The 12,810-nt window shown below is 38.4% G+C and overlaps 1 long non-coding RNA gene across 1 annotated transcript; it reads right to left on the reverse strand.

The window, feature by feature from the left end:
* Nucleotides 1-2,592: 2,592 nt before the first annotated feature.
* Nucleotides 2,593-6,640, reverse strand: LOC123082961 (uncharacterized). The gene is made up of 6 exons (XR_006439171.1): nt 6,141-6,640; nt 5,011-6,012; nt 4,840-4,934; nt 3,483-3,681; nt 3,071-3,200; nt 2,593-2,881 (listed from the first exon to the last, which is right to left on the reverse strand). It is a non-coding gene; the product is annotated as an uncharacterized lncRNA (long non-coding RNA).
* Between the last annotated feature and the right edge of the window lie 6,170 nt (nt 6,641-12,810).

Consider the following 12,810-nt stretch of genomic DNA (forward strand, 5'->3'; position numbering starts at 1 on the left):
TCTTCGCATCGTAGAGATGAGAACTTTGATCTTTGTTTTACTTTAATTCGTTAGTGCCGAGAGGAAGGCCAAGATAGGTAGAAAGAATGGAACCACTTGAGCACTGAAAGGAAGTCACGATTTGCTGAGCAACTTCTGGAGAAGTATTGATTAGCATCATCGTGGATTAATGAAAGTTGAGCTTTAATAAACCAATAGAAGCGGCATAGTCAATGAGCAGTTCCTTCATATGTGCAGTTTGGATTAGGAAGGAAGGCACGGAAATACTTGTATCGTCTACACATTGGATGATCGGGCACTACTGCTCACACAATACTAGGACTGGAAGGGTAATTAAATGTTTTGTGTATGCATCATTGATCGCAGCTTGTAATAAATCAGCCGCAAGACAAAAATTAACGGGATACGAAAATATATTTCATAATAAATCTAATGAAATAATTTTGGTTTTGTAGATGTTGATATATTTTTGTAGATGTTGATACATTTTGTAACGAAACTAATGTCATTTCCTGCCTCAATTTGTTCTAACAATAGATTTTTTAAATTTATAATTTCAGGATATAGATCAGGTTGGGGTTTGGTGTCCTTGATGAGATTCGCATCATCCTTTTGGGCTTCACTGTCCAAAACAGATTGGACAAAACAAACGAGAGTCTAATGAGCCTATCCATTGCCCCTTACATGTTGAGTGAGACTGTGAGGCTTCAAAATGCTCAAAATGATACAGGACGGTACATTGCAAAAAATAAGGGAAGCTCTCAAGGATCCCTAAGTCAACCAGTGGGATGATATATGTCATGTTGCATCCACTACGCGACTTCCCTAAATAGCAAAGTTCTAGAGAAACTTGCGAAGACATACAACCTACGTCTTTGCTTAGAGTTAGAGGAACCTGATTTTACTTATGAACTGAGGTTTCTCGTGGGGCCCGAGGGATATCTCCTTGTGCTTTTATATGATGATGACTATGTAGCACCTCTAATAGAGAAGCGCGGCCCACTTAGCCAAACACTTGTGATTAGAAACTTGGCGTGTCAATGTGAACTGAATATGCATTTGAAAGATAACTTAATCTTACAATTCTAAAACACAATATATTCAAGGTGAATCTTTCAGACATTCAGAGCTGCGAGAAGAAATATACTAACAGTGTTGCAGATATAAAATAAATATGTTTATACTAAACTTTTATAGTGTTAAGTGTGTGTTTATAATATTACAATATTAAGGAGTAAAATATTTTGTTACTTAGATGAGATAGTTCATGACATAATAAATGTTTCTAAACATTGCTTATAATGTTATATGTGATACATCATGTATCACCTAAGATGCGATTCTACTAAATTAAATTGGCTTGTGAATTGACTTTTCATAGTTCCATAAATTATATAGTGTATTATTAAATATCGATGTGTATGTCATTGTCTTCATATATACTTTAATATTAATAAATTTCAAGGTACAATTCTCTAAATATGCAGGCTAACTAATATCTTGATAGTGGTTTCTATTGTATTATTAGATAAGCATGTTTAAAGAGAATTCTAGAGCATAAATTATGCCCATGTATACACATCTTGCAAGTTGGACAGCTCCATTGTAACGGTGAGCGGGCACGTCGATGCTAGTTGTGGACGTCCGGCAATGCCTCCGAAGATCTTTTTTTTAGTACTTCTTAACTTGACTTTCTTACTTCATGCATAGTTTTGTTTACTCTGATGTTATTTGTTGGCAGAGAGGTTGTTTGCAGTGAACAACCCAGGATCTTGGAAGCATAGGACACACATAATGTTTGCAACTGCTCCTCTGTTAGATTGAAAACTAACTAACATGAGAAAGCACACAATTTCCCCTATGTGTTGATCGACAATCTAGCATTTGTTGTTGCTATCATGGATTAATTAAGGGCGTGAGAGGGCATTGCTAAGCAGCACGCTAATCATCACGAAGAATGGAATCATGCCATGTCAATGTAGTAGTCATATGCACTACAAGAAATATGTCAACTTGTGACCTTGACTATTGGTCACTGAATGGTCATTATTTTCCATTTGTGACCTTTTTGTGACCAAAAACTGATGGTCAAAAGCTGACAGTCGTAAACTCAAATTCATGACCTTCTTTGTGATATGTAAAAGGTCATTGGTTCTTTGACCAAAATTTTGGTCACTAGCAGACTCCCCAGGCCACGTAGGATCCAGCATGGAAAGCTGACATGGATAAGAATCAGCCCGGTCCAATTCGGTGTTTATGTGGGCCGAGCCCATTAATTCAACCCATTTATGTTTTTTGTCAATTTTCATGAGTTGCATGGGCCAAGCCCATCAATTCAGCCTATTTATATTTTATATATCAGTTTTCGTCTGCTACATGGGCATAGCCCAACATTTTAGCCTTTTTATTTTTGGGCCATGGCCTTTGTTTTCTTGTTTTTTCAGATTCTGGTAAGTGGGTCCGAAATGTTAGGTTCTGTTTTGTGGATCCCTCATGTCAAGTTCATGTTCTTCAGATTTCAATATGCCAGTGAATAAATAACAAATATTTAAATTCAAACAGACAGAAAACACATGTAATACTACAAATAACAATAGCTAGAATCAGTATGGAGCTCTTGCTCTACCAATAACACGTAATACAATTGGAATCACAATATTACAAGCTCTACAAGTGTGATAGCTGGCTACAGTAATTTAGAACTCCACAATTGTCTTCAATCTTCTTCAGAATGGAGCTCCTGTCAATAGCGATCACAAACTGGGAACATGCTCCTGTCATATGAACCATATGCCATACTCACTAGACAACCATAGTCAGGATTAGGCTGTGACCTTCATTACAAACAGCAATATGAACTTCCATCCCTTCCACGGTCACCCTGTCAAGGATTGGTGTTGACTCGCATTAAAAAGATATAAAAAAGATTCCATACGGACTAGCATTCTAGAAACTAACTAGCAAGGATCACATATATTGTTGTAAAGGCATTCCATACTATTAAGATGGACCAAATTCATGCAGATACAACATGTCTCACTAGTTCAAAGCGGAGCCACAGGAAGCTTACCATTGCGCAATGGATTTACCAACAAAAGGGCCAGGTAGATGGCAAGACCAACACATATTATCCATCCCTGGGTCCTCTAGCTTCCAACGTGTTGCCTCCTCCTTGCCCTTCCTTCAAGAAAAATAACTTCCTTCAAGAAAAACAACACATGGTCAGTGCTGCCCTAATATAGCAATCAAGAGTGCTCTAACTTTTCACATGGTTAGCTTCTATTTATCTGGACATTTGGATCAACATACATCCAAAACTAGCTAAATATGAGCACAAGCTTGACTCGTGTGACCAACAATTTATTGATGAAAATCATTAATCAGGAACTAAATATTACATTTTGACAATCAACAAATGTTTGGTAAAATGACAACTTCAGAAGAAAATGGGCACTCAAGCTAGTTCAGTTTTAGAAATGTACCCCGTTCATGAGACCAGCAGCAAAGAACGCAACGAAGCACTTGAGATAGCCTCGGTTCACCAAGGGCTGGAGAACTTGGCGGGCAACACCAACAGTGAGTCTTCGCTCCATTCGTGCTTGCAGAGGTACGCCTGGCCAAGGGAGTAGTCCAGCGCTCGTTCCACGGGGACTGCCACCGCACTGCCGGACTCGCATATACCTGCCAACATCACGATACTGTAAGATAATTATAATCAGGAAAAATCAAATTGATTCAAGCATATTACTTGCTGGGGGTACCATAAAACATCATTATGTGGCTACAATTTTTTGCTTTCTATATACCATTTTCATCAATCTCAGATTTAACAAAGCAAGAACTACAAATGCAACGTAGCCTCAAATTTAACAGAGCAAGAACTACAAATGCAACATAGCCTCAAGAACTAAGTTTGACATGTCATTTTAAAGATGTGTTGACCTTTATTTATTTCTATTCTTGGATGAGAAGGTTAGAGCAAAGTTAGCTTTCTTGTCTGCGTAAGGATGAGAAATAATAACTGTAGTGTTGCAACATAAGGACAGTACAGATTCCATAATAAGTTTCAGGAACATCACATCTAGCACAGTTGCAGAGATGGCACAAAATTCTTCTATGCAATGTTCAACATATTTGTAATAATTTTCATAAGCAATGAATCATGCCAAACAAATTATGAGTTATGAAGTGGTTTCAAACTATAACAGTGAAGGACTAGACCCGCAAAAGACAATGATGTATAGGCACTAAATGTACAGCAAGTAATAAGAACAGAGACCATAAATGATACTAATCAAGGATAAAAACAGGTAGGTATCATATAATTCTCATCACAATCATACAGTGAATTCATTAAAGGCTATAGATATAGAAGTATCATGCAACCAAAAGGGTTAAGACCATACACAAGGATCAGTGTTAGCAGAATTGAGATATATTTGTACAGGGTAATGAAAGGTGCCAATCCAGTGCAAGATAATAGAGCAAATATGTCAAAGTTATTTAGATTTGCTAATGTGTTTGTCACACTACCAAAATTCAAGATAAACCATGACAGGGAAACGAGTGAATTACAGCAAAGGAGGCATCTAATTTGACTACCAGTACCACAATCATTGAGTGAAAGCAAACACCAGAGAATTCAGAAATTTTTTGAACTGAATGCAAGCAAGTTTGATCATGACATAGCAAGTCTGTAGTCCGTAATTAGATTAGATGTTCTAACTCATGATCCACATACATAGAGACCTACTGGAATCTGCTTACACTTAAACTAGAAAGGGAACAAAAAAACTGAACCTAACTATGCAGCAGAGAGAGATAGCATGGGGGGACGACCTATGGACCAAATTGTCCTTCACCAGATCATTCAAGGGAGCACAACAGCAGTAGCAGACCTTGCATGTTCCTTCACACAACCAGATCGGAGCAACCTACAAAGGAACGCATGAATTATATGGGGAGATGGAGAAGAAGATGATAAGAGAAGTGGAGGAGCAAGTGACAAACCTGAGATGGTGTTGCTCCTCCTAGGTCGCCATGGACAATCTGATCCCCACATAATCTTTCTCTCCCTTCCTTCACAAAACCAGATTAGCTCTCTTCACGAACCTGGAAAAAAAGCAACCATATGCAAGATACGTTAAGTGTACCTGAAATGTCTATAGAGTATGGAGTGAATAAAAGATAGTCTTATCGGATTCATCAAATGCAATGGTTTGAATGGCCCTTGAGGATGCCACCTACTTATTCCATAGGCACTATCATCATCAGTAACCAATCATATGCAAAGGAAACACTTATCGCGCCCTTCGCTTTGAGCATCTTAACATGCAGACTATGCTAAGTGATGCACTGGTAGGGTGAAACCAAAGAGCAAAAGCCTTAGACAGAATCCATTAATTGCCACAGAGATGCATTCGCAACTACAGCCCAATCTTATAGGATTATAACGTGAACATGAAGTAGCCAATACTTATTAGAACCAAGAATTGCATGACACATAGCACCACAAAGTATGTACAGAAACCCCACAACTTGCTCACAAGTTGCAACACAGCTAATAAGTACTAGAAAGCACACTTATAGCCAATAAGATCAGTTCTTCCTGATTTGATTAAATACTAAGAAAATTAGTACAAGTGTGATCTGGTCGGTGTTTCTGGGCTCATATGATATGATGAGTTGACTGGCAGACACCTAGAATACTGTTAGGTGGGATTCCAAATTAAAATGTTATACTATTCACTACTTGGTAGGACTTGTAATCACATCAAGTATATCCCAGATGATGTAAATGGAAACTCTGAATCGACTAACGAGTTGCAGCGCTGCTATGTAATAAAAAGCACAAAGATGAACCCGCAGATCTAGCCCAATTATTCTTTGCGCATCAAACACTGATGCATCACTCAAAGTAGGATCGCAGTGTTTGTTCCACGGTGGCTGATAACTGAATGGCCGAGATCGACCGCCACCATTGAGCAGTTGGGAGTGTGGCTGCTGCGCCATCTGATCGATCGATTGCAATGGGGCCGCCAGTCCAATCGTGAGGGCACATGGAAGAGGAATCAGAAGAGGCGATTAGGACCAAGCAATATACAGAGGGGGCGGGATTGGGGGGCCCGCGTGCGCGATACCTTGGAGGTACTACTGCTGCTGGCGCTGGGGCGGCTGGTCGTCCTTGGCGGCCGCCTTCTTGCTGGCCTTGGAGGGCTTGTCGGGGTCGTCGTTGTCTCCTCACGCATGGGCGCGCCGACCGTCATGGTTCCGGCGACCTTCGACGGAGAGGAGGGCGTCGGCGTCCTTGGAGAGGAAGCAGAGGAGGCCGAGGGAGCGGAGACGAGCACGAACTAGTTGCTGGAGTTGCAAATGGTGAAGACGGGTGTGCCAGTGAGCGTGCGCGCGACCTCATCGAGCCCGAGCATGAGAGACTGGGCGGTGCTATGGGGCCTCGGCAGGCGCGACGCGTCGAGCGCGGGGCACGGGGCGGCAAAGCGAGAGGGGAGGTTGGAGAGGTGGTGCTTGAGGAAGGAGGAGGCAGCGGCGAGGGGGTTGGGAGGCAGGGAGGGTCGGGGGAGGCCCAGCGGCGAGCTATGGTGGGGGCGACGGCAGCTGCGGGAATGGATCTGAATCGGGGAGAAGGGGGCGGGGGCGACGGCGGCAGCGGGAATGGATCTGAATCGGGGAAAGTGGAGAGAGGAGTGGAGAGTTAGGGTTTGGGCTGCGGTTGGGTGTGAGGGTGAGGGTTTGGGTAGTTGGGCTACCGTTGGATACAGAAGCATCCGACGGTGCTAGATGCATGATCCGCGTGATATGCCCATGGACCAATCAGAACGCAGCAAACAATGTAATGACCTTATGACTATATAAATTGGTCATAATCTATTAAAGATATGTTTTACATGAAATATTCATTTTCCATTTTTCAGTGCTCAAAATGAGTTGTTTTGTGAAGGACCTACCATATATTTGTAGCAAAATTGGACCAAATCAATTTTCTAAAATACTAGGCCATATTTAATACACAATTTAACAAATGGTTGGGTGCCAAAAGTTTTGATCCACCTCTGGTGAAAAAGACAAATTCCCGCCGATTCAGTAGGAAACAGGTCAAATTTGAACTGTACCTGCCTCATAGTTTGATCTTTATTTATTCCAAAAATCATTTCTAGGTACATAAGTATCTATTTATCAGAGAAACGCCAAAAAAATTCCAAGACTCAACCACTAGCTAGGAACGGTCAAGCCCGCCGTTTTGACCGCATTTTGAAACGGGCATAAAAAATTCAAAAAAATCAAAAAATAGGAAAACCTCCGCATCATATGTTACCAAGTTTCCAAAAAAAATAAACTTGTAATACAGTAATTATTTTAAAAAAGTGTTCTCAGAAATGAGCTATCATGCGTGAAGATTCATGGCTTTCAAGCCAAATGATCAATCTTATGGCCACATTCATGGCATAGTTTGTTCAAATGATCTCATATTATGCACAAGGGTGCATCTTGGAATTCCAAACAATGTTGCCTAAGGGAGTTTTCATTTTCTTCACACGGAAAATTCATTTTCCATTTTTCGAGTGCCCGAAATGAGGTTTTTTTGTGAAGGACCTACCATATATTTGTTGCAAAATTGTACCAAATCAATTTTATAAAATACTAGGACATATTTAATGCACAATTAACCAAATGGTTGGGTGCCAAAACTTTTGATCCACCTCTCGTGAAAAAGACAAATTCCAGCCGATTTAGTAGGAAGCAGGTAAAATTTGAACTGGAGCTACCTCGTAGTTTGCTATTTATTTATTCCAAAATTCATTTCTAGGTACGTAAGTACCTATTTAATCAGAGAAACACCAAAAAAATTACAAGACTCAACCACTAGCTAGGAACTGTCATTCCCGCCGTTTTGACCGCATTTTGAAACGGGCATAAAAAATTCAAAAAAATCAAAAAAATGGGAAACCTTTGCATTGTTTCATCATATGTGGCCAAGTTACTAGTAAAAATTCAAAACTTATAATACAGCAATTATTTTAAAAAATTGTTCCCAGAAATGAGCTATCATTAGTGAGGATTCATGGCTTTCAAGCCAAATGATCAATCTTATGGCCACATTCATGGCATAGTTTGTTCAAATGATCTCATATTGTGCACAAGGGTGCATATTGGAATTCCAAACAATGTTGCCTAAGGGAGTTTTCATTTTCTTTGCACGGAAAATTCATTTTCCATTTTTCGAGTACACGAAATGAGGTTTTTTGTGAAGGACCTGCCATATATTTCTTGCAAAATTGGACCAAATCATTTTTCTCAAATACTAGGCCATATTTAATGCACATTTGACAAAATGGTTGGGTGCCAAAAATTTTGATCCACCTCTTGTGAAAAAGACAAATTCCCGCTGATTCAATAGGAAGCGGGTCAAATTTGAACTGCAACTGCCTCATAGTTTGATCTTTATTCTTTCGAAAAATCATTTATAGGTACATAAGTATCTATTTAATCAGAGAAACATCAAAAGTTTTCCAAACTTCAGCCACTAGCTTGGCACGGTCGAGCCCGCCGTTTTGACCACATTTTGAAACGGGCATAAAATATTCAAAAAAAACCAAAAAATTGGAAAACCTCCGCATTGTGTCAGCATATGTGACCAAGTTTCCAGAAAAAATAATAAACTTGTAATACGGTAATTATTTTAAAAAAGTGTTCCCAGAAATGAGCTATCATGCGTGAAGATTCATGGCTTTCAAGCCAAATGATCAATCTTATGGCCACATTCATGGCATAGTTTGTTCAAATGATCTCATATTGTGCACAAGGGTGCATCTTGGAATTCCAAACAATGTTGCCTAAGGGAGTTTTCATTTTCTTTGCACGGAAAATTCATTTTCCATTTTTCGAGTGCCCGAAATGAGGTTTTTTTGTGAAGGACCTACCATATATTTGTTGCAAAACTGTACCAAATCAATTTTATAAAATACTAGGACATATTTAATGCACAATTGACCAAATGGTTGGGTGCCAAAAGTTTTGATCCACCTCTCGTGAAAAAGACAAATTCCAGCCGATTCAGTAGGAAGCAGGTAAAATTTGAACTGGAGCTACCTCGTAGTTTGCTCTTTATTTATTCGAAAATTCATTTCTAGGTACATAAGTACCTATTTAATCAGAGAAACACCAAAAAAATTCCAAGACTCAACCACTAGCTAGGAACGGTCATTCCCGCCGTTTTGACCGGATTTTGAAACGGGCATAAAAAATTCAAAAAAATCACAAAAAAGGAAAACATTTGCATTGTTTCATAATATGTGGCCAAGTTACTAGTAAAAATTCAAAACTTATAATACAGCAATTATTTTAAAAAATTGTTCCCAGAAATGAGCTATCATTAGTGAGGATTCATGGCTTTCAAGCCAAATGATAAATCTTATGGCCACATTCATGGCATAGTTTGTTCAAATGATCTCATATTGTGCACAAGGGTGCATATTGGAATTCCAAACAATGTTGCCTAAGGGAGTTTTCATTTTCTTTGCACAGAAAATTCATTTTCCATTTTTCGAGTACACGAAATGAGGTTTTTTGTGAAGGACCTGCCATATATTTCTTGCAAAATTGGACCAAATCATTTTTCTCAAATACTAGGCCATATTTAATGCACATTTGAGAAAATGGTTGGGTGCCAAAAAATTTGATCCACCTCTTGTGAAAAAGACAAATTCCCGCTGATTCAATAGGAAGCGGGTCAAATTTGAACTGCAACTACCTCATAGTTTGATCTTTATTTTTTCCAAAAATCATTTGTAGGTACATAAGTATCTATTTAATCAGAGAAACATCAAAAGTTTTCCAAACTTCAACCACTAGCTTGGCACGGTCGAGCCCGCCGTTTTGACCACATTTTGAAACGGGCATAAAATATTCAAAAAAAACCAAAAAATTGGAAAACCTCCGCATTGTGTCAGCATATGTGACCAAGTTTCCAGAAAAATAATAAACTTGTAATACGGTAATTATTTTTAAAAAGTGTTCCCAGAAATGAGCTATCATGCGTGAAGATTCATGGCTTTCAAGCCAAATGATCAATCTTATGGCCACATTCATGGCATAGTTTGTTCAAATGATCTCATATTGTGCACAAGGGTGCATCTTGGAATTCCAAACAATGTTGCCTAAGGGAGTTTTCATTTTCTTTGCACGGAAAATTCATTTTCCATTTTTCGAGTGCCCGAAATGAGGTTTTTTTGTGAAGGACCTACCATATATTTGTTGCAAAACTGTACCAAATCAATTTTATAAAATACTAGGACATATTTAATGCACAATTGACCAAATGGTTGGGTGCGAAAAGTTTTGATCCACCTCTCGTGAAAAAGACAAATTCCAGCCGATTCAGTAGGAAGCAGGTAAAATTTGAACTGGAGCTACCTCGTAGTTTGCTCTTTATTTATTCCGAAATTCATTTCTAGGTACGTAAGTACCTATTTAATCAGAGAAACACCAAAAAAATTCCAAGACTCAACCACTAGCTAGGAACGGTCATTCCCGCCGTTTTGACCGCATTTTGAAACGGGCATAAAAAATTCAAAAAAATCAAAAAAATGGAAAACCTTTGCATTGTTTCATCTTATGTGGCCAAGTTACGAGTAAAAATTCAAAACTTATAATACAGCAATTATTTTAAAAAATTGTTCCCAGAAATGAGCTATCATTAGTGAGGATTCATGGCTTTCAAGCCAAATGATAAATCTTATGGCCACATTCATGGCATAGTTTGTTCAAATGATCTCATATTGTGCACAAGGGTGCATATTGGAATTCCAAACAATGTTGCTTAAGGGAGTTTTCATTTTCTTTGCACGGAAAATTCATTTTCCATTTTTCGAGTACACGAAATGAGGTTTTTTGTGAAGGACCTGCCATATATTTCTTGCAAAATTGGACCAAATCATTTTTCTCAAATACTAGGCCATATTTAATGCACATTTGACAAAATGGTTGGGTGCCAAAAAATTTTATCCACCTCTCGTGAAAAAGACAAATTCCCGCTGATTCAATAGGAAGCGGGTCAAATTTGAACTGCAACTGCCTCATAGTTTGATCTTTATTTTTAACAAAAATCATTTATAGGTACATAAGTATCTATTTAATAAGAGAAACATCAAAAGTTTTCCAAACTTCAACCACTAGCTTGGCACGGTCGAGACCGCCGTTTTGACCACATTTTGAAACGGGCATGAAATATTCAAAAAAAACCAAAAAATTGGAAAACCTCCGCATTGTGTCAGCATATGTGACCAAGTTTCCAGAAAAAATAATAAACTTGTAATACGGTAATTATTTTAAAAAAGTGTTCCCAGAAATGAGCTATCATGCGTGAAGATTCATGGCTTTCAAGCCAAATGATCAATCTTATGGCCACATTCATCGCATAGTTTGTTCAAATGATCTCATATTGTGCACAAGGGTGCATCTTGGAATTACAAACAATGTTGCCTAAGGGAGTTTTCATTTTCTTTGCACGGAAAATTCATTTTCCATTTTTCGAGTGCCCGAAATGAGGTTTTTTTGTGAAGGACCTACCATATATTTGTTGCAAAACTGTACCAAATCAATTTTATAAAATACTAGGACATATTTAATGCACAATTGACCAAATGGTTGGGTGCCAAAAGTTTTGATCCACCTCTCGTGAAAAAGACAAATTCCAGCCGATTCACTAGGAAGCAGGTAAAATTTGAACTGGAGCTACCTCGTAGTTTGCTCTTTATTTATTCCGAAATTCATTTCTAGGTACGTAAGTACCTATTTAATCAGAGAAACACCAAAAAAATTCCAAGACTCAACCACTAGCTAGGAACGGTCATTCCCGCCGTTTTGACCGCATTTTGAAACGGGCATAAAAAATTCAAAAAAATCAAAAAAATGGAAAACCTTTGCATTGTTTCATCATATGTGGCCAAGTTACTAGTAAAAATTCAAAACTTATAATACAGCAATTATTTTAAAAAATTGTTCCCAGAAATGAGCTATCATTAGTGAGGATTCATGGCTTTCAAGCCAAATGATAAATCTTATGGCCGCATTCATGGCATAGTTTGTTCAAATGATCTCATATTGTGCACAAGGGTGCATATTGGAATTCCAAACAATGTTGCCTAAGGGAGTTTTCATTTTCTTTGCACGGAAAATTCATTTTCCATTTTTCGAGTACACGAAATGAGGTTTTTTGTGAAGGACCTGCCATATATTTCTTGCAAAATTGGACCAAATCATTTTTCTCAAATACTAGGCCATATTTAATGCACATTTGACAAAATGGTTGGGTGCCAAAAATTTTGATCCACCTCTCGTGAAAAAAACAAATTCCCGCTGATTCAATAGGAAGCGGGTCAAATTTGAACTGCAACTGCCTCATAGTTTGATCTTTATTTTTAACAAAAATCATTTATAGGTACATAAGTATCTATTTAATCAGAGAAACATCAAAAGTTTTCCAAACTTCAACCACTAGCTTGGCACGGTCGAGCCCGCCGTTTTGACCACATTTTGAAACGGGCATAAAATATTCAAAAAAAACCAAAAAATTGGAAAACCTCCGCATTGTGTCAGCATATGTGACCAAGTTTCCAGAAAAAATAATAAACTTGTAATACGGTAATTATTTTAAAAAAGTGTTCCCAGAAATGAGCTATCATGCGTGAAGATTCATGGCTTTCAAGCCAAATGATCAATCTTATGGCCACATTCATGGCCTAGTTTGTTCAAATGATCTCATATTGTGCACAAGGGTGCATCTTGGAATTA

This window comes from Triticum aestivum, chromosome 4A, assembly GCF_018294505.1.
Source record: "Triticum aestivum cultivar Chinese Spring chromosome 4A, IWGSC CS RefSeq v2.1, whole genome shotgun sequence".
Lineage (NCBI taxonomy): Eukaryota > Viridiplantae > Streptophyta > Magnoliopsida > Poales > Poaceae > Triticum > Triticum aestivum.